Raw genomic sequence first — 22826 nt, 5'->3', positions numbered from 1 at the left:
GAAGATATAGGAATCAAGGCAATGTGGTATTGATGAAAGAAAGACACAGAGGTCAATCGAACAGAAATAGAGCCCAGAAATAGTCAACTGAGCTTTGACAAAGGAGCGAAGATAGTCTTTTCAACAACTGATGCTGGAACAACTTGACATCCAAATGCAAAGGCATAAAAAAGAATCTTGGGTTTGGCAATGACTTTAGATACAACACCAAAGTCATGATCCATGAAAGAAATAATTGATATGTTAGACTTCATCAAAATATAAAAAACTTCTGTGAAAGACATTGTTAAGAGAATGAGAAAACTAACCACAGATTGAAAGAAATTATTTGCAAAAGACATACCTGATAAAGTATTGTATTTCAAAATTAAAAAAAAAACACAACTTAAAACTTAACAGTAATAAAACAATTCAATTTAAAAATAGCGAAGAAGATATGCTAGTGAGAGATAAGCATATGAAAAGATTCTATACATCATATGTCATCAGGGAATTGCAAATTAAAACAATGAGATAACTTCACACACCTATTAGAATAGCTGAAATCTTAAATACTGCCAATATCAAATACTGGTGAGGATGTACAGCAACAGGAACTCTCATTCATTCCTTATGGGAATGCAAAATGGTATACCACTTTGGAAAACAATGTGACAGTTTCTTAAACTAAACATACACTTATGACATGATCCAATAATTGTGGTTCCAAATGATTTGAAAACTTATGTCCACACAAAAGCCTGCACGTGGATATTGGATAGCAGCTTTTTCACAATTACAAAAACTTGGAAACAACCATGATGTCCTTCAGTAGGTGAATGGATAAACTGTGGTATATGTAGATAGTGGAATATTATTGAACACTAAAAAGAAATGAGCTATGAAGCTATAAAAAAAACAACAACAACAGGCAGGAACCTTAAATGCATACTAAATGAAAGAAGCCAATCTGAAAGGCTACATGCTATATAATTTTGACTACATGACATTTTGGAAAAGGCAACATGATGGAGAGAGTTAAAAAAGCAGTGGTTTCCCCGGGAGGGGGAAGGAAAGAAAGATGAAATAACAGAACACAGGATTTTTAAGGCAATGAAACTGTTCTGTATGGTACTATACTGGTGGATACATGCCATGATACATTTGTCACAGCCCATTGAAAGTTCACTACCAAGAGCGACATCTGAGCAGCTCAGTCATTTGAGTTTCTGACTCTGACTCAGGTCATGATCCCCCAGCCGTGAGTTCAGGCCCTCCATTGGGCTCTCTGCTGTCAGCAAGCACAGAGCCTGCATTGGATCCTATGTCCCCCTCTCTCTCTGCCCCTCCACTGCTCACTCTCTGTCTTTCTCAAAGTAAATATACTTAAAAATTTTTTTAAAAATAAAAAGTTCACCACCAAGGGAGAACCCCACATAAATAATGGACTTTGGGTGATGATGTGTCACTGTAGGTTTATTTGTTTTAACAAATGTATCTCTCTGTAACAGGAGTTTGATAGTGGGGAGATATATGTGTGGGGCAGATGGCCTATGGGAACTCTGTACTTTCTCCACAATTTTGCTGTGAACCTGAAACTGCTAAAAAAAATAAAGTCTATTAAAAACATAAAAATTGGGAATTAAAAAATTACTTAAGAATCATTTATTCTGGCATAGCTCTTCCTATACCCTGAGTCAAATAATGACAGTATAAGTGACAACAACTTTAGAAATCAAAGCATCGATTAGCATTCAGCTGTAAACATCTGCATCATGCTCAACACTATTAACAAGCAAAAATGTCAATGGGTTAAAGTCACTTAAGAATTAAGTGGTAGAGGGGCGCCTGGATGGCCTGATGCAAGGCCCTGCGTGGTGACTGCGTGGAGCCTGCTTGGGATTCTGTCTCCCTCTCTCTCTGCCCCTCCCCTGCTCACAGTCTCTCAAATAAATAAACTTGAAAAACAAGAACAAAGTGGTAGAGCATACACTGGTTTTATTGTCTTGCAGCAGGTTGCAAGTCAGCAGAAATAACTGGTGTTACCAATGGTGTTAGTCTACTTTGTGACTGGCACATTTGTGAAGAGGCAACATGGTGTGATGGGTCAGCAGGTGTGGTGTAGAGTTTGGATACCTCATCTGCTGCTTCCTGCCTAAGAGACCGTTTACTTCCCTGTGAAATGAAGACAAACCAATTTTTTTTTTAATTAATACCTGTTGTAAAAATGTTTGAATGTGGTTTGGATATAAGATGCAGAATGAATACAATTAATTTTTATTAGGATTATGGAAATGGTGGTGGAAATACAGGCAAACTGAAAAATAGGCTATAGGAGGGAATGCACTTCTTTAATCACAATTTAAAAACTAGCAACTCATAGTCTCAGTGCAATTGGAACTCTCGCAGAAAGTGTTGATTTAGCTTGAAAACTGGGAGATTGGGCAACACTAGCTGTGAATTCTCTAATAGTCACAATGAACTAGAACCTGGTGGCAACGATTCCCTTTAGATAAGCTGTGACTGTCCTGTCTGCCTCAATCTCCATGTGGTCTTTTTCACTCCTCCCTAGTCTCTTCAGTCATTTGTGTTTGAACAAATTAAACTGCATAGAATAAATATAATTTTAAGTAACAAACTATATTTTTATAACACTATTAATGATAGTTATACTTAAAGCTATTTAATCTCTTTATTTACAATGTAGTAAGCTCATAATCCAACATGAAGGGTGCCGCTAAAACTTGGTATCCACTTAAACATGGAATTAAATTTAAGTTTTGAGGTCAAAATAACACGGATAGTCCTTCTGGACGAATTTCTTGCTTGTCTAACAAGTTGGTAAAATGCAAATGAGAAAAGAGGAAGCAAATTGGACAGTTTCCAATTAAAGTCCTTGAGTGTTATTGCAGATGCTTATAGCATTAGTTGTATTCAGCCATGTCCTGGGTCCTTTCCTGCCATGTTTATCGTTGAGCCTCATCCTGGAAATCAGCAGTAGCAGTTCATGTAAACCTATAACCATACCACTGTCAATTATATAAATCCATATGAGTACATAAGGCTAATTTTCTTCTTAAAGAACTTTCAGTGTAATTGATAAGGTTACCCTCTAGGATTTATGCATTATACTTTACTGAAATTGAATCAAAACCAGAGAAATTATGTTTTTTTTTTTTTATTTTTTTTCAACGTTTATTTATTTTTGGAACAGAGAGAGACAGAGCATGAACGGGGGAGGGGCAGAGAGAGAGGGAGACACAGAATCGGAAACAGGCTCCAGGCTCCGAGCCATCCGCCCAGAGCCTGATGCGGGGCTCGAACTCACGGACCGCGAGATCGTGACCTGGCTGAAGTCGGACGCTTAACCGACTGCGCCACCCAGGAGCCCCGAAATTATGTTTTTAATAAATGTATTTGTAATTTAGCTTATGTTTTCTAACCCCAGTCCTCCCAAAAAACTTGTTTCGTGTGTGTGTGTGTGTGTGTGTGTGTGTGTGTGTATATAGCATGTATATATCTATATACATACAGCTTTCCAAGGAGAAATGTTTCTTATATAGAATGGCAAGTATTACCTATATAAAGTTTCAAACAAATGTGTTAAAATTCAACACTGTAAATTCTTTACAAAAACCAATGCATATAATATACATAGATCAAAAAGACAAAGAATCCCATTTGTATCAAGGTCAAAGGAAACAGCTAAACAAGGAGACACAATTCTTGCAAAACTGCTTTCTGGAAATGAATGAGAATCACAATGAAATTTAAGTCATATATACAGTAATCTATTTTGTTCAGAAGTATGTCTAATATATTCTTTTTGCCTTATATTACAAATTCTATTGGTTCTGCATTTTATTCAATGAGAAAAAAATATTGAGACATTGTTCAAGAATAAGTGCTATTATATTGTCAATATCCTTAGCATGCCTCTAGCAGATATTTTATTTGAATAATACTAATTTTGTAGTATAATGGGGAAAAGAAAGACCAAAAAATTTCTAATATATTGATATTGTTTCCAAAAAAAGGGTTGAATGAAACTAGATAAATGTACCCCACTTAGCAATAAATAATCTCATAGAAAAACTGAGATGATTAGTACTACTAGGGAGAAAACACAACCTCAATTGAAGTCCAGTGTAAATCAACACTTTGACATAACATACTAAAACTTTGTAACACAAACTTAATTTCATAAATACAATTAAAGCATTGAAATAATAAACACAATAGGCCAGCCTACCCTGCATTGGTCATATAGATTTGGTATTTATGATTCATTTTAACTGTCACATTTTAGAAAAATATAGTATGGTACTGCAGTTAAGAGCCTGAGCTCTTACCAGAAGAGCTTCCTAACAGTTTCCTTATTCATATGGGGATTTTATAAGAATGTAGCATACTGGGCTACTGGGACAATTAATATAATAATAATACTATACTATACTATGATAATATAGTAGAATTAAAGTGCCTAGGACTGTATTTCATACACATGAGTTAGTTAAAAAAAAAAAAGATAAACACATACACACAAAATGCAAGTATCTATAAACATTGGAGTCTGATCAGAGAGTTGACATGTTAAGACAACTATATTTCTGTGGAACACACACACACACACACACTTCTCATTCTAAGAATAGTAGATCAGGGGCTCCCAGGTGGCTCAGTCACTTGAGCGTCCAATTCTTGATTTGTGCTCAGTTCATGATCCCAGCATTGTGGCACTGAGCCCGGTACTGAGCTCTGTGCTAAGTGTGGAGGCTGCTTAAGATTTTCTCTTTCTGTTTGCCCCTCCCCTCTGATCACACGCTCTGTCTGGAAAAAAAAAAAAAAAAAAGGTAGATCATGTTAAAGAAATGTCTTCTTATTCAGCTGAATGACTAGATAGGTGTTAGATGTGCAATATGGTTCCAGATCTGGCCTCAGAAGTAGGAACTAATACAACATATGAAGAAGCCAAGAGCTATGGGGGTAAGAAAGATGGGAGTGAAAAGAACAAGAAACAATGAGATGGCAGTGGCTGGTTAGTATGTTGGGTGTTACTAACAGTGAGACATCCCTTCTGGGGTTGAGAACAAAGATGCTTCTTATGCAGTGTCTCTTCACGGATACGTGAGTCTACTGGATGCTCAACAATCTTCAAAAATATTTCATAAATGGATACCATGAATTATGTTTGAAGTTGATAACCTTGGAAAGAGTCTGTACCATAAGTTTGAATGGATGCAAGGTCAGTATTAAAGAAAGTACTGTAACATGGCATAAAGATTAGATTTGTATCTGAGATGGTGCCTGGGAAAAAATCACTGAAATCTGAAGCTTTATGACATGTGCTTTTTCTCAGGCAGTGGCTTGAATTAGTCATAGGAAAAAGTGAGAGGCTGTTAAACTTATAGACAGACAATTGAGAAAAGACAAGAGAGAATGTGTCTTCATTGTTTGAAGCTGTGCCCTGGGATAGTGGGATTTGATTTGTGTAGCTGAAGAGCATAGAACTCAGACAATTTGGAAAAAGTTTGTGATGCATACTTTTAGTCAGTGAGGTAAAATTTTATAAATACAGTATATCTACCTCTAAATATGCTACCTACTTCATGAAGTAGTGAATCCCTTATCCTACACATGTCTGAGAGAAGAATAAACTGAGAACTTCCCAAAGTCACTGGAAAAAAATGATGCTTAGATTTGGTAGGAAATTTAGACTAGAAGATCTCCAAGGACCATCCTTTTCAACACTGATAAAATTCCAAAAGGTAAAATATTTTTTAATTACATTTTTGGTATACACACACACACACACGTAAAATGACATTCAGATTTTGACTTACTGTTTTTGTTGTTCTTTTTCTCTAGAGACACATAATTTTATGGATGAAACAATAATCTGATAGTTTAGAAACATAATACAGTAAGAAACAGATGGCTTGAATGTATTATGTGGTTAAGGAGATGTTTCACTGTAGCTTTTTTGGCATAGTATAAAGTTATACTAACTCCACCTGGCCAAAGCAGATCTTTAGTTGGAGAAGAAACCTCTAAAAGAGGTTGAGCAAGGTACTATTTTAATACCAGCACAAGTAGATGGATTTATGACTATTGTATCACAAATACCAAGGAAAAGAAAAACTTGAAGACTCTGCAACTCTGAAAATATCTTCAGGTTCTAACTATAGTTTTATAATGATTGTAGTGGTCATTTTGCCTGACAACATAGAGTCTGCTATATCAGAGTTGTCAAAAATTTTTAATGCAAGAGAAGGGTAATGTTTGCATGCTTAGAAGATGAGAAAGTGATGATTTAATTAGACACTAGACAAATAAAAACAAACTATACTATTTCGTAAGTAAGTGTTTATATTAATTTGGGAACTAGAATAATAGCCAGTATAATTATTATTAATATTAGTGTAATGAAGTCAGATCTGGAACATTTTAGAAAGTGCAGTGAAATATTTTTATCTTGTACTTGGTAGAAACATGAACTGAAAGTTCCACATATAAATAAATATGGAAATGCACTACATTATTTCTTCCATTTTCCTTGATTTCACTGAGGAATAATCCTTCCAAGAAACAAGTTGACAATGATGGAAACTGAGAAAAAAACTCATGTGAAGTCTTGTAAATGTTGGGCAGAGGTTCCTACAAACGCAAGTAATCACATGTATGCTAACGCACATATGTTCACACACACACAAACACACACACACACACGTATACAGTCTTACTCCCCTTAAGAAATAGCTTCTCTTCTCTTACTGATCCCTCACTCGCTCATTTTTAGGAAGACACGCTTGCCTCCTTGCTGTTCCTTGAACAACACTGGCACCTTTATCTGCCTTTATCTGCTGTACTTCTACCCGTGACCCCAGCTTTAATATTCTCAAGGCTCACATTCTTTGTTCACTCAAATATTTCCTCAGATCTCACTTTTTTTAATTAACATTTTATTTTGGAATAATTTTAGATTTATAGAAAACTTGCAAAGATAATACAGAGAGTTCCTGTATACCCCTCAGCTAATTTTACTTTTCCCTGATATTATCATCTTATAGTACTGTGTGTGGTATATATTTTTTTTATTTACACAATGAAAATTGGAAAACACTATAAATTAAGAGGTTGTGTGTGTGTGTGTGTGTGTGTGTGTGTGTGTGTGTGTGTGTTTGGAGAGCTGATTATTAAAATTTGCCAGCAAATCACTGAATATCACTCAACTTTTGAAACCACTGTTGCACATTTAACAACTCAGTCGTCTTTTGTTTCTCTGTTTTGAAATTATACTTTTCTTTTTACTCTAAATATATTCTTTTTTTTCTTGTAACTTTAGAAGAGCCATTATTTTAAACATGTGACTATTGATAAAGAATTACTTTTGTTTGACTTTACAGCATGAGAGAAATAATGAAACAACTTCAAAATATATTTTATTATTTGAATATTCAAGTTTGAATTAACATTTTTAGGAATCATGATTTGCATAAAACTGAAAATTCTCCTTAGAAGTTTTCTAGTCACTGTTCATCACCTTTCATGGAATTTAGAAAATATCAAAATTTATCTGCTTGATGTATTTCCCCATTTCAGGTAACTTTTAAAAGACTGTAAAACAATAACAGCTAAGTGTTAATGCTCATGTTACTGCTGGAGATATAGAGCATGTGAAAAGTTGTAGGGAACTTAGCTATCTAAATTTTTTTTTCTAATTTTTTTACAATATCCTTTTCAAGAATTTTAAGTATATAAAATATTATTTTTATATGTACTTTTATACCATAAAAAAATAAAGGTGTGCTCTGCTTCAAAAACAAAACAAACGTAACAAAATAAATAAATAAAAGGAAAATAGGAAAATATAAAATATATTTCTTATATTAGTCATCTAGATTTTTCTTTGGCTCATTACCTAGTTTTTATTAATGTTGTACTGATTGCTTTTTTGTCTTTGACTACTTTAATGATTGTTACTTAAATAGTTTTATCATGGTTTTACTACCATTTAAATATAAATCACTTCTGAAAATTAAGGTTTATTTTGAGATTTCATATTACTCAAGTCAATTATATATCAAGAGTGGATTGCATGTAGTAAGAAGTGTCAAGGTTGGAAGCGAAGGAAAAATTTAAATATGTAAAAATTCTCCCTGTTATCTAAACACATGATTTTTTTTTGCACGCGTGAAAGTCAAAGTCATTTGTTGAATATTTTAATATACAAAGATGTTTAGGACATTGCTAATTCTCTTGTGATTATCACTGATGAATCTACGCTCTTGTTTGAAGCATGCACATTTTGAATTTTGATACCCAATATGGAATGGCAAGTGACAAGAGTTAGTACTCAGAACCCTACTGTGTTCTAGGGAAAAAGTAAGAGCCTTGAGGCTGCCTCCACTTTATTCCTCAGTCTATGAGTCTGCAAAATTGTTCTTTAAATGTCCAGATAGTAAACAATGTAAGCTTTGCAGCCATATAGTCTCTGCTCAACTTTTGAAACCACTGTTGCAACACAAAAGCAAGCATAGACAAAACCATACATGACACATGAAAAAATGAATGGGGCTGTGTTCCAGTAAAATTTTACTTACAAAACAAGTGAGCATTTCAATTTGGCCCTCCAGTTGCAGTTTGCCAACAATGTCACTATCTCCTGTATATTCCACCCTTGCATTAAGTTATGAAGAAAGAAGCAACAGGTACATGTCTTCCCAGATACCACACTGAGCCAAGAGACTCATGCATTCCTGACAACAAATGCCAAGATTAATCTTATTTCCAGGGAGTTGAGAGGGTGGATAACTATACTGACCAATCTATACTGAGGAAAACAACTAAAATAGTATTTTTTAATTCACATTATTATTTTAAAAAGTCAAGCCTGGTATAAACCAAAGCTGTAATATTTTTTCTTTATTCTAATATAATAAATAATATCAAATTGTCAAACATTGATTTATCATGATGTCATATGTAATATCACTTTATGAAAAAATGATTTTGTTTTAAAGTTGTAGCAGTTGTTTCATAATGGCTAAAGTGTGCATTAACTTTATTCCTTCCAAAATGTATCTCTTCATTATCTTCTATAAAAGACTACTAATTAGCAGGATAATTCCAAATTCTTCATCCATGTAAAATAGACTTGCTGAAAATAGCATATGTTTTATAGCTCTCTAATGCTTTATCATGTACAAAACACTGGAGTCATTATGAACAATGATATTAAAGATACGTTCTAGTAAAACCTTCATATCTATTGGAGAGGACACAGGGGGCTTAGGGTGTTGATGTGGACTCTCTGAGATTAGTGATTCAAGCAAGGCTTTCTGTTTTCAGAATTAATGTTTTGTGGTGATATAAAAGCTTAATATACATTTATTAATCATTTGTATTTAAAAAAGGACCCAAAACCAAAAGAGATTAAACTATTCGGTAGATTAGATTATGATTGAGATGCCCATCTTAAACCATGTAAATAAAAAGTTGAAATAATAAACAAACAAAAGGGTGGTTAGCAAGTCAATATATCCTCTCTGGGGACATTTTTCCTTATCAACTAGTCAGAGAAACTTCTGTTCTTATTTTAGTTTTGAGTTTGGCAACATCTGTGCAATTTTTCTTCCATGACCGAAAGAGCTACAAAACATGGTGTCATGTAAACCATTGTTCCCTGGAGTAAGGCTGGAGACTACATAATGAGACTAGACAAGCCATAAGAATATATTTAATTGTATTTACTTTTAGGATGTACGTAGACTTCAAGGGTAGTAATTTGCCTTCTTAAACCATGAAAATTTGAAAGGAAGAGCTGCTCTTTTGTTGCTATTGTTGTTTTTGTTCAGAAATGTAGGGTATTGTGTTTTAAGGAAACCCTTTTTTATGGTAAAAAAATTTTTTTTTGAATTAGATGTCTTTCTAGATGCATCGGATAGATACGCGTCATTATTCACAAATTTTCCCCAACTCTCACAGGGAAGACAAAAAAGGAGATAATTTCTTTTTTGGACTGGTTGATTCACATTCTTTCTAGGACATGAAATTTATGATTAATATATGAGAATTTGAAAAATGGGATCCAGTTCCACTACACTTATCCAATGAAGACAGAATTTCATTGTAAATAAAATCAGTCAACTCTCTTTACTCATGGACTCCATATTTGCAAATTTGCCTACTCAATAAGATGTATTTGTAATCCCCAAATGAATACTCATGACACTTCCATGGTCCTTTATAGACATAAGTGGAGAAGGAAAAAATTGGAGTGGCCTCACACACATGTTCCCAGCTGAGGTTTCTGTCTTTTTGTTTTTTGTTTTTTCTTTTCTGTTTTTTTTTTTTTTAACTTTTTCCATTTCCTGTTATATTGTAAATTAATGTGCTTTCTATGGTCGATTTAATGACACATTTTTAAATTTTTTGTGCTTTTTGTTGGTGGTTTTGCTGTTTAAAATGACACACAAGGATAGTGTTGAAGTGGATCTCTTGATCTTAAGTACAAGCAGGCTGTGATACGCCTTAGGGGGAAAAAATACATGTATTAGATAAGCTTCCTTCGGGCAGGAGTTATAGTGCAATTGATTTCTATTGAGTTCATTGAATTCAGTGTTAGTGAATCAATGATGTGTATTAAAGTATCTTTAAACAAAAAGAGATTAAACAAGTTATCTAATGATCAGTTGCTGAAGATGTGACAAGAGGCACACAGGAACTTAATCCTGTATTTTTTTAGGAGCAATGATTGAGTACTAATTAAGCATATGCAGCTACTTTATAGAATATAACTACCATAAATTATGAGAATTGACTGTATCTTGAAGTAATTAATGTAGTGAGATAAAATGTCATACCTAAAGGAAATTTTGTGGAGAACTATTAATTATCACCAAAACTTCTATGTCATTAAATGATACTCTTCATTTGAATAAAACACATATTCGTAATCAAAAATAAAAAGTGATAATAATGATATAAATTATAAAACAACTTTAAAATTGTCATTTGAATTACTGTCTATTGGCCACATTCCTAAAAGTTTGGCTCCTTTTGGGACAACTTGTTTTTCATAATTAATATTAGTTTTGTATGCTCTAGTTGATAAAGACATTCAATTGTTAAGATTTTTCAGCTTAGTTACAAACTATAAAACATATAATAGAAAAATGAGGAAAAAAGATTAATAATAGTCTATATCTTCAGGTCATTTGTATTTGAAGTATAATAAACTGCAATTTATATATATCAAAAAGTTTATTGTCTGTATAACGTTAAACTATGTATTTTAGTAAGGAGGATAAAGGTAGCTAACATATATTGAGTGCTTGTTATGAAAGAGATGTTTTTCCTTGCTCTTTATATATATATATATATATATATATATATATATATATATATTATTACATTCAGTACAGTAACCACTATATTAAGTAAATTATATTAGTGTCCCAAATATACATACAAGACTACTGGGGGCCAAATCAATTAACAAGCTCAAAGTCACAGAGCTGATAAGGAAGAGACCCAAATCAAAAGTGAGTAGTCCTAACCACAACCATGAAATGAAGACATAAAACAGATAACACTTTTTACCTTATGATATTTTATCAGTATGAAAAAATCCCATTTTCAAATCCGTTCTCCTCCATCCATGATACATAAAATACCATATATGATATTATACATATGTGTCGTATATATTATACATATACTTTTATGATATTCATTCTCGGTAAACAATCTCCACCTTCAACTCAATAAAGAAAACCATTATTTCCCATCCACCCTCACCAATTGTTCCCCCTTTAGAATATTTACAATTTGAAATGTTAGATGTGAACTAGGCTAAGAGTATAGGCTATTTCAAAATAAAATTTGCCATGCACTTTTTTAGGGAAATAATTCTGTAGGTTGCAGGAATGGCTATTTAATGAACAATTTAAAGAAGTAGAGAATTATTATCAGCTCCGGGAAAGAACTCCTCATGAAGTCAGCACATACATGGGCACCATTATGTTAAGCAAAACTGTAGCAAAGCATGTTTTTCTTGGAATGCAAACACCAAAACTACCGTGTCCAGATGTTGTTCTCTATTCTTTGTAAAATTCTTAGATAAATTTGGTTTTGGTGTTTTTATTTGTTTAATATGCTCTACACATCATTTTAATAGTCATCATTATTCCTGTTTTTCTTGTTCCCAGTAAGTGTGAGATTTCTCCCTCATTTTATGTGAGGCAAGATTTCCACACCACACCACACCAACCCCACTGGGAATATTTCCAATTTTTCAAGGAAATCGGTTTTTTTGACACTCTCTTTTATCAATTCTGTGGGACCTTTAGTTCAAATATTACTGCCGTTCTTTTATTTCAGTCAAAATTGTTCAGAGAAGACCCAGGCAGATGATCAAATGGAATTCTTCCTAAGGGCATCACAGTACAACAAATGTATTTGTTTCAGGATTTGTGACAAGTAGCAAACTCTGTTTATAAATACAGATTATGCCATAGGTATTAGTGACACTCTGTCACATCGCATCACACAGTTGCCACTGAATAATTTTAAGGTGTCTGATTTCCATTCTTTCTGTGACTGTTTTATAAGCTGAAGTTGATCATTTTTGTTACACTGAAATAAAATTCACAGCAAAACATGAATTCCACCCACCCCTTAGTCATGTCCATCCATGTTTAGCCTTGGGTATATGAAATGACATAAAGGGCAGAGATTTCCTTTCACCTTCAAAGAAAACACATTTCATCTGCTCCCCTTTTTTTTGTTCTCTATAGTCGGAGAATCTATCTTAAAACACTAACAAATTTATTACCTTCTGTAAAGTTTTGTGGTGAATTAGGCACAGCTGAAATCAATGGAAAGTCTTTCCTGCAAGGCTTTTCAGGGTTTGATTCTCCACATGTGGAATTTGCCAGGAAATCTCAATTATGGTTTGGGCTCCGCTGGAGGGTGTGACTCCCTGTGAGGAGAATCTCTTGCAACACGGATCAAGACCCTCCCTGTTGGACTGGTTCTGGAGTAACTCAGAGGATAAAGAGACGACATGGTCTCAAGAGCCTCTGTCCAGATATGTAGAAGAGGGATTTAGCAGCCACTGCCAGCTCTTAATTAGAAACAGGTGCACTGAATCTTTCACGGACAGCTCAATGTCTGCCCTTCTTTACGTTTTCGTGGCGTGTCAGTGTTTGACAATTAGACAAAAATGCAGGTATCTGACTATTACAGAAGAGAGGATGAAGTCAGGAGAAAAGGTGATTCCCAGGAATAAAGTCTTGGATTCAAAAACACATATAATAGAGTTGCCTTTTGAGTTCATATAAGTTATTAATTTGTAAGAGGGAAATAAATTACCCATAATTGTACTAAATAAGCAGGTTTCATAGACAGTGAACACATTCAAGTCTGAAGTAGTCATTGGCAAAACTCATGGAAAGAATATACAGATGTTGTTACTTGTTCTCAAACACTGACAAAGGCATGGTTTTATAGAAGAGTGGTTAAGCATGTGGACTCGAGAGCCAGGTGGCCTGGGTGCAAGTCCTGGCCCTGCGACTTACTATTTGTATGATTGTGGACATGTCACTTCAACTTTTGGGTCTCACGGTTCTCTTTTGCAAATTTGGAAGTATTCTAACACTTGCCTCATGGAATTGTTGTGAGAATTAAGTCAGTTTTAACAGATCTAAAGTGCTTAGATCACTGCTTGGCATAAGGTAAGTGTGATTTGTGTTATCTGTTGTTTATTGTTGTTGTTATGTTTGATATTAATGATATTAACCATCATAGCCTTGCTGACCACTTCATCTTAGACACATTTGTTTTTGTGGTGCTGGGTGGCTAAATTTGTTATGTGTCCGACTCTAGTTTTCTTCCCAGGTCATGAGCTCCCAGTTCGTGAGTTCCAGCCCCACATCGGGCTCCGTGCTGTCAATGTGGATCCTGCTTGGGATTCTCTTTCTCTCTGCCCCTCCCCAGCTCACTCTCTCGAAGTGAATTAAGAACATTGTTTTTCAAAGAAACATTTCTCTTCATTTGATATCTGAACCACCACATTTCTTAATTTTCTTTATTTCACTGTTGTTGTAGTTGTTGTTTTTCAGTATCCTTTAGTGGCTCTTTTTCATCCTGTTGCAGTGTCTCTAATGTTGGATTCTTCAGGGCCTTTGGGTGTGACTAGGGGATCATTCTTTGGACCTCTTTTCTATCTATACTTACTCCCTTGGTAATATCAGTTTGATTCATAACTTTAAGTTCCCTCAATACGCTGACAATTCCCAAATATATATTACCAGCTCATACTTATGTCTGAAGTTCCAGACAAGTGCTTATTTAAATGTCTCTACTGGAATCTGCACAATGCAGGAGCAGAAACAGGTTTTGTGGGAACTTATATAATTGGGGGGAAATTCATATTAGAATAATACAATATTATATTATAAGACAATATTATAAATAATACAATGTTATAAATACAAAACTAAGCATAAAAGTGATTTTTCCTCCACATGTGCTATATAGATTCACACCACTTTTTCCTACGATGTCTTTTGGCATTTTACCATAAATGCACATACTTTAATGCTTCCTGTCAGCAACTTGACTCTTCATCCTCACTTAGAATGCTCTGCAACCCCAAAATAGACCAGCCTTCACTGAATTTAACTCTTTACAAGAGAGGTGCTAGAGGTTATCACACAACCCCCCCCCCCCAGCTATTTGGTAAATCTTCTTCAGCAGAGGGACATTTAAATTGATTCTAATATATTCCTCCCTTCCCATGTGTACAGAAATTGGAAAACTATAAATATATATTATGGATAGTCCCCTGAGCCAAGGTTCTGGATGATTTTCTTCTTTTCTTCTTTTTGTTTTGGCACAATTGGATGTCTTTGTGCCAGTCTTGGAAGGGAACAGTGGCATGAAGGTTATTTTCCTGGGAGCCTTGACTGTGACTTCTGACAATTATAGGTTAGATAATAGAAGGCTCTCCTATACTGCTTTCCAATGTCCACTCTCCAGTTTTTTGTTTTTTGGGTTTTGTTTTTTTGTTTTTTTTTTTTTTTTGCTTTTTTTTTTTTTTTTTTTGTTTTTCACTCTCCAGTTTTGTGGATGAGAAAAAGCAGTGGTCCCAGCAGGGATTTTTTTACCTCTTTTTTTTTCCTTAATTTATTTTTTAAATTTACATCCAAGTTAGTTAGCATATAGTGCAACAGTGATTTCAAGAGTAGATTCCTTAATGCCCCTTAGCCATTTAGCCCATCTCCCCTTCCACAACCCCTCCAATAACCCTCTGTTTGTTCTCCATATTTAAGTCTCTTATGTTTTGACCTCCTCCCTCTTTTTATATTATTTTTGCTTCTCTTCCCTTATGTTCATCTGGTGATGAAGTCATGATATTTGTCTCTTCCCTTATGTTCATCTGGAGTGAAGTCATGATATTTGTCTTTCTCTGACTAATTTCACTTAGCCTGATACCTTCCAGTTCCATCCATGTAGTTTGCGAATGGCAAGATTTTATTCTTTTTGATTGCCGAGGAAGACTCCATCATATATATATATCCCACATCTTCTTTATCCATTAATCCATCGATGGATATTTGGGCTCTTTCTATACTTTGGCTATTGTTGATAGTGCTGCTATAAACATTGAGGTGCATGTGCCCCTTCAAAACAACATACCTTTATCCCTTGGATAAATGCCTAGTAGTGCAATTGCAGAGTCATAGGGTAGTTCTATTTTTAATTTTTTTGAGGAACCTCCATACTGTTTTCCAGAGTGGCTGCACCAGTTTGCATTCCCACCAAAAATGCAAAAGAGATCCTATTTTTCAGCATCCATGGCAACATCTGTTGTTGCCTGAGTTGTTAATGTTAGCCATTCTGACAGGTGTGAGGTGGTATTTCATTGTGGTTTTGATTTGTATTTCCCTGATGATGAGTGACGTTGAGCATTTTTTCATGTGCCGGTTGGCAATCTGGATGTCTTCTTTGGAGAAGCGTCTATTCATGTCTTTTGCCCATTTCTTCACTGGATTATTTGTTTTTTGGGTGTTGAGTTGGATAAGTTCTTTATAGATTTTGGATACTAACCCTTTATCTGATATGTTGTTTGCAAATATCTTCTCCCACTCTCCCATTGCCTTTTAGTTTTTCTGATTGTTTCCTTTGTGCAGAAGCTTTTTGTTTTGTTGAGGTCCCAATGGTTCATTTTTGCTTTTGTTTCCTTTGCATTCAGAAACGTGTTAAGTAAGAAGTTGCTGTGGCCAAGGTCAAAGAAGGTTTTGCCTGCTTTCTCCTTGAGGATTTTTATGTCTTCCTGTCTTACATTTAGGGCTTTCATCCATTTTGAATTTATTTTTGTGTATGGTGTAAGAAAGTGGTCCAGGTTCATTTTTCTACATGTCACTGTCCAGTCTTCCCAGCACCACTTGCTGAAGAGACTGTCTTTATTCCATTGGATATTCTTTCCTGCTTTGTTAAAGATAGGTTGGCCGTATGTATGTGGGTCCATTTCTGGGCTTTCTATTCTGTTCCATTGATCTGAGTGTTTGTTTTTGTGCCAGTACCGTACTGTCTGGATGAGTACAGCTTTGTAATACAGCTTGAAGTCAGGGATTGTGAGGCCTTCTGCTTTGGTTTTCTTTTTCAAAATTGCTTTGGTTATTCGGGGTCTTTTCTGGTTCCATACAAATTTTAGGAATGTTCATTCTAGCTCTGTGAAGAATGCTGGTGTTATTTTGATAGGTATTGCATTGAATATGTAGATTGCTTTCGGAAGTATAGACATTTTAACAATATTTGTTATTCCTATCCAGGAGCATGGAATCTTTTTCCATTTTTCTGTGTCTTCTTCAGTGTCTTTCATAAGTTTTCTATAATTTTCAGTGTATAGATTTTTCACTTCTTTGGTTAGATTTATTCCTAGGTATTTTATCGTTTTTGGTGCAATTGTAAATGGGATTGATTCCTTGATTTCCCTTCTGTTGCTTCATTGTTGGTGTACAGGAATGCAACCTATTTCTGTGCATTGATTTTATATCCTGCCACTTTGCTGAATTCATGAATCAGTTCTAGCAGTTTTTTGGTGGAATCTTTTGGGTTTTCCATATAGAGTGTCGTGCCATCTGCAAAGAGTGAAAGTTTGACCTCCTCCTTGTTGATTTGGATGTCTTTTATTTCTTTGTGTTGTCTGATTGCTGAGGCTAAGCCTTCCAATACTATGTTGAATAACAGTGGCGAGAGTGGACATCCCTGTCTTGTTCCTGACCTTAGGGAGAAAGCCCTCAGTTTTTCCCATTGAGGATGATATTAGCATTGGGTCTTTCATATATGGCTTTTATGATCTCGAGGTATGCTCCTTCTATCCCTACTTTCTTGAGGGTTTTGATCAAGAAAGGATGCTGTATTTTGTCAAATGCTTTCTCTGCAACTATTGAGAGGATCTTGTGGTTCTTGTCCTTTCTTTTATTGATGTAATGAATCACATTGATTGTTTTGCAGATTTTGAACCAGTCCTGCAACCCAGGTACAAATCCCACTTGGTCGTGGTGAATAATGTTTTTAATGTATTATTGGATTCTATTGGCTAATATCTTGTTGAGGATTTTTGTGTCCATGTTCATTAGGGAAATTGGTCTATAGTTCTCCTTTTTAGTGGGGTCTCTGTATGGTTTTGGAATCAAGGTAATACTGGCTTCATAGAAACAGTTTGGAAGTTTTCCTTTCATTTCTATTTTTTGGAAAAGCTTCAAGAGAATAGGTGTTAACTCTTCTTTAAATGTTTGGTAGAATTCCCCTGGAAAGCCATCTGGCCCTGGACTCTTTTTGGGGGGAGATTTTTGATTACTAATTTGATTTCTTTACTGGTTATGGGTCTGTTAAAATTTTCTATTGCTTCCTGTTTCAGTTTTGGTAGTTTATATGTTCTTAGGAATTTGTCCATTTCTTCCAGATTGCCCATTTTATTGGCATATAATTGCTCATAATATCCTCTTATTGTTGTTTTTATTTCTGCTGTGTTGGTTGTGATTTCTTCTCTTTCATTCTTGATTTTATTTATTTGGGTCCTTTCCTATTTTTTTTTATCAAACTGGCTAGTGGTTTATCAATTTTATTAATTCTTTCAAAGAACCAGATTCTGGTTTCATTGATCTGTTCTACTTTTTGTTTTGTTTTGTTTTGTTTGGTTTGGTTTGGTTTGGTTTCAATAGCATTGATTTCTGCTCTCATCTTTATTATTTCCTGTCTTCTGCTGTTTTTGGGTTTTATTTGCTGTTCTTTTTCCAGCTCTTTAAGGTGTAAGGTTAGGTTGTGTATCTGAGATCTTTCTTCTTTCTTTACTAAGGCCTGGATTGCTATACACTTTCCTCTTATGACTGCCTTTGCTGCGTCCCAGAGGTTTTGGTCTGTGGTTTTACCATTTTCTTTGGCTTCCAAGTACTTTTTAATTTCCTCTTTAACTTCTTGGTTAACCCATTCATTCTTTAGTAGGATGTTCTTTAGTCTCCAAGTATTTTTTATCCTTCCAAATTTCTTCTTGTGGTTGATTTCGAGTTTCATAGCATTCTGGTGTGAAAATATGCACAGTAGGATCTCTATATTTTTGTACTTGTTGAGGGCTGATTTGTGTTCCAGTATGCCATCTACTCTGGAGAACCTTCCCTGTGCACTGGAGAAGAATGTATATTCTGCTGCTTTAGGATGAAATGTTCTGAATATATCTGTTAAGTCCATCTGGTCCAGTGTGTCATTCAAAGCCATTGTTTCTTTGTTGATTTTCTGTTTAGATGATCTGTCCATTGTTGTAAGTGAGGTGTTGAAGTCCCTTACTATTATTTTATTATTTTCAATAAGTTTCTTTATTTTTGTGATTAATTGATTTATATATTTGAGTGTTCCACATTTGGAGCATAAATGTTTACAATTGTTAAGTTTTCATGGTTGCTAGAACCCTTAAGTATGATATAATGCCCTTCTTCATCTCTTGTTACAGTCTTTATTTTAAAGTGTAGATTGTCTGATATAAGTATGGCTACTCCAGCTTTCTTTTGTTGACCATTAGTATGATAGATGGTTTTCCATTCAATCTGAAGGTGTCTTTGGGTCTAAAGTGGGTCTCTTGTAAACAGCATATAGATGGATCTTGTTTTCTTATCCATTCTGTTACCCAATGTCTTTTGATTGGAGCATTTAGTCCATTGACATTTAGAGTGAGTACTGAAAGATATGAATTTATTGCCATTATTTTGCTTATAGAGTTGGAGTTTCTGGTGGTGTTCTCTGGTCCTTTCTAGTCTTCGTGGCTTTAGGTTTTTTGTTGTTGTTGTTTTGTTTGTTTGTTTGTTTTTTTGGTCCTCTGTCCCCTCAGAGAGTCCCTCATAAACTTTCTTGCAGGGCTGGTTTAGTGGTCACAATCTCCTTTAATTTTTGTCTGGGAATCTTTTAATCTCTCCTTCTGTTTTGAATGAAAACCTTGCTGGATAAAGGCTTCTTGGCTGCATATTTTTCTGATTTAGCACATTGAATATATCCAGTCATTCCTTTCTGGCCTGCCAAGTTTCCGTGGATAGGTCTGCTGCACATCTGATCTGCCTTCCCTTGTAGGTTAGGACTTTTTTACCCTTGCTGCTTTTATGTTTCTTTCCTTGCCTGAGTATTTTGTGAATTTGACTATGATATACCCTGTTGATGGTCAGTTTTTGTTGAATCTAATGGGAGTCCTCTGTGCTTCCTGGATTTTGGTGGCTTTGTGTTTCTCCTGGTTAGAAAAGTTTTCCACTATGATTTTCTTACATAACCCTTCTACCCCTTTTTCTGTCTCTTCATCTTCTGGGACCCCTATGATTCTGATTTTGTTCCTTTTTAATGAGTCATTCATTTCTCTAATACTTAAATCATGCTCTTTTGCCTTAATCTACCTCTTTTCATCTGCTTCATTATTCTCCATAAATTGTCTCTATATCACTGATTCACTGCTCTGTCTCATCCATCCTTGCTGCCATGGCACCCATTTGAGATTGCAGCTCAGTTATAGCATTTTTTATTTGATCTGGACTACCTTTTACTTCTTTTATCTCCACAGAAAAGGAATCTAATATACTTCAACCCCAGCTAGTATTCTTATTATCGTGATTCTAAATTCTGGTTCAGATAATCTTATTTTATCTGTGTCGATTAAGTCTGTGGCTGTCGTTTCTTCCTGCTCTTTCTTTTGGGGTGAATTCTTTCATTTCATCATTTTCAAGGAAGAAAAGGAATTAATAAGGTAAAAAGCTAAAATTAAAAAATTAAAAACAACACACACACACACACACACACACACACACACACACAGAAAAATCAAATAAATTATGTTAGATCCTAGGTGTGTTTTGGGTGGTTGTTGAAAGGACCTTGATAGATTAGAGGAAAAAAGGGAAGATAAAAGGAAAACGGTTGAAAATTTGAAAAAATGAATACACTGAAATAGAATAAAATGAAATGATGGAAGTAAAATAGAATTTGGAAAATTTACAAGAAAGTAAAAATATAGTAGAATAAAAAATTAAAGAAAAAAATTTTTTAATTTTTTTTTAATGTTTATTTATTTTTTTTTTTGAGACAGAGAGAGACAGAGCATGAACAGGGGAGGGGCAGAGAGAGAGGAAGACACAGAATCTGAAACAGGCTCCAGGCTCTGAGCTGTCAGCACAGAGCCCGATGCAGGGCTCGAACTCGCAGCCCGTGAGATCATGACCTGAGCCGAAGTCTGACGCTTAACCGACCAAGCCACCCAGGCGCCCCTAAAGAAAAATATTTTTAATAAAAATTGAAAATAAAAATAAATTTTTATCTTTCTGTATTCAAGAAAAAGAAAAGTAAGAAAAAAAAAGAAAAAAGAAAATTGAATAGATGGACCAATGAACATACTGAAATATGATTGAAATTACATCGATTTCCCCTAGATGTCAAACTATGAAGCACTTTATAGTTCATAAACTAAGCAAGTAGAGAGACTCGTGGTGTTCCTGAAGAGCAAGGTTGACCCAGTTGGCAGGGCTTAGTGTAATGGCTCCGTTCCATACTAGCGGGCACTGCTTCGCTTACTGGGGTGGGTTGTTGTGGCACTTGTAGGTGTGTATGCACATGCACGGGAGGAGTGAAAATGGAGTCACCCAGCTACCTAGTCTCTAGTATCAGAACTCTTCTCCCTGGTCAGGAATTGCACACCCATTCTTTGTCTCCAGCTTCCATCTGCTCTCTACTTTTACACTGTCTGTGATCAAGCCGTCAGGTTGCCAGGGAGCACCTCCCTCCTGAGTTTTATCGCAGATGCGGCTGTGTTTCCCAGACTCTCACTTCTGAGGGACTGCTTGTTTGACCCACTTAGACCTTCGGGGGGTAGGTCTTACCGAGCAGTGGCCAGGTGCTGGCTGCACCCTGAAATGATTGTGGGACATGCTGCTACCGATGCCTAGAGACTGCGGCTGGGTGCCAGCCCACCCCAGAAAAAGTTCACATGATTGTGTAGCATCAGTGTTTCACTGATTATGGAAGATCACAACACACTTCTGGCACCAGGCTTCATCCTTAAGGACCTTGTTCCAGCACCAGTGAATGTGGTCATCCTCCCAGGTCTGTCTGAACCTTTGCCTGTGGAGAGGCCACACAGCCTCTACCAAATGTCCTTCCAGCAGGGGAACTGCCTCTCTCTGTGTGGCTCAAAGCCCTCCGGACCTCACTCTGCTCCTGGGGATTCACCCTTCTCACCAGAGCACTGCCAAGTACTGAGCTGCAGAGCCTCAGACTCTGTGCACCCCTTGTTTATAGAGTCTTAATAGAATTTACAGTCTCTCCTTTCTCCTTTCTCCCTTTTTAGTTCAGTCCCTGCAGCTGTTTCCACTTTTCCACTTTCTCTCCAGCTGCTTTGGAGGGGGCCGGGGTGGCTTTTCCTGTACTCTCCCTGTCTCCATCCTCTCTCTGTAAGCAAAAACAACTCCCTGCCCTCTGCCGCTTCTCTCTCCCCCAGTTCACCTCTCCGTGCTGCGTACCTGCTGAGTTCTGTGGTTCAGGTTGTGCAGATTGTTTTGTTAATCCTCAAATCAGTTTTCTAGGTGTTCAGTGTTGTTAATTGTTGATCTGAGTGTATTTCATGGATGCAAGATGTAAAAAAACTTCCATGTTGTTCTGCCATCTTGGCCCCCCCAGCCTTTACCTGACTCTTAACGGCTGGATCACAAATTGATGTATCTGTTCTTTAGCTTCCTGGTGAGAACAGGGAGCCGGTCTAGCAGTAAGAGAAGAGTTACTGTTGATATCTGAGCTCTGGGTCCAGAAAACTATCTGAAAAAGGACCTGGGGTGGTGGCAAGGGAAGGGATTCAGACACATTTGTTGAATGTGAGTCTAAAGAGGTTTTTCTTGCTTGTTTGTTTTGTTTTATTTTGGGTTTTTTTTTTTTTTCTTCCCAAATACAGCCAGTGGAGAATGAAAGATATCAGTAAAGGAGCATAGGTGGTAAGGGCCTAGTGAGCCAAGTAAAGTTGTTATGTCTCAATGTTCTAAATAAAGGAGGAACAGGAATATTCCATTTGCCTGAGTGTGACATGAACAGATCTGAGAAACCCACTGTCTTTCCCACAGTACTGCATGGATCAGCCATAACAAAAATGACTCCCATTCTTAAGAGAAACCCATAAGCAGTTGAAAGGGAGTGCCAAAAAAAAAAAAAAAAAAAAAAAAAAAAAAAAAAAAAGGAGTCGTGAGTTTGACAATAAGAGATAATTTAGCAGTAAACTGTGTAGACCACATAAGAATGAGGAGCACTCAGCAGAAACCAGCTGG

Source organism: Puma concolor, chromosome B4 (assembly GCF_028749965.1).
Source record: "Puma concolor isolate L17-30 chromosome B4, mPumCon1.1.hap2, whole genome shotgun sequence".
NCBI classification, from domain to species: Eukaryota; Metazoa; Chordata; class Mammalia; order Carnivora; family Felidae; genus Puma; species Puma concolor.
The sequence above is the reverse complement of the archived record's forward strand: the minus strand, read 5'-3'. Positions refer to the sequence as shown.